The 2,500-nt window shown below is 39.6% G+C and overlaps 1 protein-coding gene across 2 annotated transcripts in view; it reads right to left on the bottom strand.

The window, feature by feature from the left end:
* The window catches only part of LOC138964340 (annulin-like), a 51,019-nt gene extending 49,987 nt beyond the window's left edge, over positions 1-1,032 (bottom strand). Inside the window, exon 1 of one of the 2 annotated variants that reach the window (XM_070336311.1) lies at positions 895-1,032. The gene's annotated coding sequence lies outside the window, so the exon portion shown is untranslated. Of the gene's footprint in view, positions 1-829; positions 855-894 lie in introns of those variants that run through there. The other variant, XM_070336301.1, reaches the window with a different exon arrangement.
* Positions 1,033-2,500: the final 1,468 nt, after the last annotated feature.

Consider the following 2,500-nt stretch of genomic DNA (forward strand, 5'->3'; position numbering starts at 1 on the left):
TATGAATGCCCACAATTTCTTCAATTATTTTGCCAGGCCAATATGAAAGAAGTCAGTGAACCTTTTAACATCCCATTCATTGCAGTCCACGAAGTCGGGCGACTAATAACTGACTTGAGTACTAAAAATTCAATGGGACCCGATAACATACCAGCTTCCTTACTCAAGTTAGCGTTACCCTTTCATGTTGAGCCAATTACGTATGCGTACAACTTATGTATTGACCGAAATGTGTTTCCAGACATATCTAAAACCGCACTGAAAAGTAATTCCACTTCCCAAAACAAAAGACTTAACCGACATAAACAATTTTAGGCCAATTTCGCTATTGTCTGTTCTATCAAAACCATTAGAAAAACATGTACAAAGGTGCTTGCTTCTGCACATGGAAAGCCGTGGTCTTTTCGCTCCATCTCAATCAGGATTTCGCCCTAAACATTCGTGTCACACAGCTCTCTATGCGATACATGGCTCTCTGCCATTAACCATTCGGAAACAGTCGGCGCCGTCTTCCTTGATTTTAAGAAAGCGTTTGATATTGTTGATCACACAATTCTGTTAAAGAAATTATCTTGTTATTTAGGCGACGCATCCTACTTGTGGGCGACGCAGCATTAACTGTGCCCGGGCGCATCACCTGTATACAGGGAATCACCTCTGGGACGGTAACATACAGAAAATGCACTCACTTTGGTCGAATTAGACACCTTCTTCCATAATTATGCGGATTCTTTGTTACTTCAGAGTGCCCGCAATAATACAAATGTTTTGAAAGACATACATAACATCCCAACCAATGTAGCAATAAAGTATAATCATACAGACTTACCTTTTCAATGCGACAAAAATGAAAAGAACTGACAGGGGTTATGGTAGTGTCTAATGTGTACTCACTCTCTATTTCAAGATTCCAGTAGACCGTCCTTTTCCGAGAAACTCTTGATTCGAACTAGCAACAAATGGAAATCTGACAATAAAGCACAGCACAAGCGTATTGTAGATGATAGGCTTGTTCTCAAAGTGTATACCCTTATAATTATACACCATTGTGATGCATAGAGCAGCTCTATTTGCGGTTTGTTTTTCCAAGAATGTCACCAACAGAATGTAGGTGAAATAGAAACTTGACTCTCTGGCGAACTTCGTATTAGTAATACATAGGCCTACTGTGCCAACAAATGACAAATAAGCCGCCTGCTACAAGAAAGATAGGCTTGCAAATAAAAAAAAAGTGTTGTTACGGGTTCGCCTCTGTGTGCGTGCGAGCGTGTGTGTGTGTGTGTGTGCAAACAACGGATATAGCACTGGTAGCCATAAAAACCCTTTTTACAATGGTCGCCAAATGATTGTATATGTTACAGTAAATTTGCGAAACTAGGAAATTTGCGAAATCCCTGAACATTTCAGTAAATTTGTGAATTTCCTGTTTCACTTAGGGATTTCACAAATTTCCAAAAAATTCTAGGAAATTTGCGAATTTCCTGAAATAAGCATGCCATTTTTTCACAAATTTACTGAACAGTAAAAAAACGTTTCAGTAAATTTGCAAAATTCTTTAAAAAAAATTTTTTTAAAAAAGAGTCCGTTTTCTTTGTTTTACGTTGTGATTTTGATAGATTTACTGCTAGAAGATTAAAAAAATAAAAAATAAAAAGTTGATTTGAGCCGAACATCTTCAATTTTTGGGTCCGACACACTACCAACCCGCCACGCCAGCCACATGAAAGAACGTTTTTAAAAAAATCATACGAAGTTTGTGGTGTTGGGATCACGAAAACTACCAAGTCTGACTTTGCAGTGCAGTCCGCGTTTGGTTCATTTTGCTAATAGGCAACCCAACATTCTTGCTCTGGCTGTTTATCTGCCAGCCTGCCTTTCTGTCTCTGCCTGCCTTTCTGTTTGTCTGTCTCTATCTTTATCTCACTGTCGCTCTTTTTATCTGCCTGTCTGTCTGCTAGCCTGGTTGGCTGGGTGGCTTTCTGTCTGTGTCTCTGTCATATCTCGACGGGCCATGGTGGGCGTGATCGAATGATCAAAGAAACACAAAGGAAATATGCAAACATTAGTACAAAATCGCTCGAACTTTTCAAGTCACTATGCAAGGAGTGTCAGAAAAAGATAAAGAGACCTATGACAAAAGGTGTAGTTGTTCGTCCAATCATCAGGAAATCATTTAGGAAATTTGTGAAATCCCTGAGTGAAACAGGAAATTCACAAATTTACTGAAATTTTCAGGGATTTCGCAAATTCCCTGGTTTTGAGAATTTACTGTAACATATACACATGTAAAGTTTCAGGAACATCGGTTATGTAGGTTTGGGGAATCTCTCAAAACACACACACACACGCACCTAAAGTGTGGATGGTTACCTAAGAGGCGGCACTGGGTGCAGTGCCTTTCTAGTGCACTTGCACTACAACAGCACTGGGTGCAGTACTCGCTCCGGCATCGAAGAATTTTGCACTAAAAAATGCACAAAATTTGACCTATTTCGTCGCC

This window comes from Littorina saxatilis, linkage group LG1, assembly GCF_037325665.1.
Source record: "Littorina saxatilis isolate snail1 linkage group LG1, US_GU_Lsax_2.0, whole genome shotgun sequence".
NCBI classification, from domain to species: Eukaryota; Metazoa; Mollusca; class Gastropoda; order Littorinimorpha; family Littorinidae; genus Littorina; species Littorina saxatilis.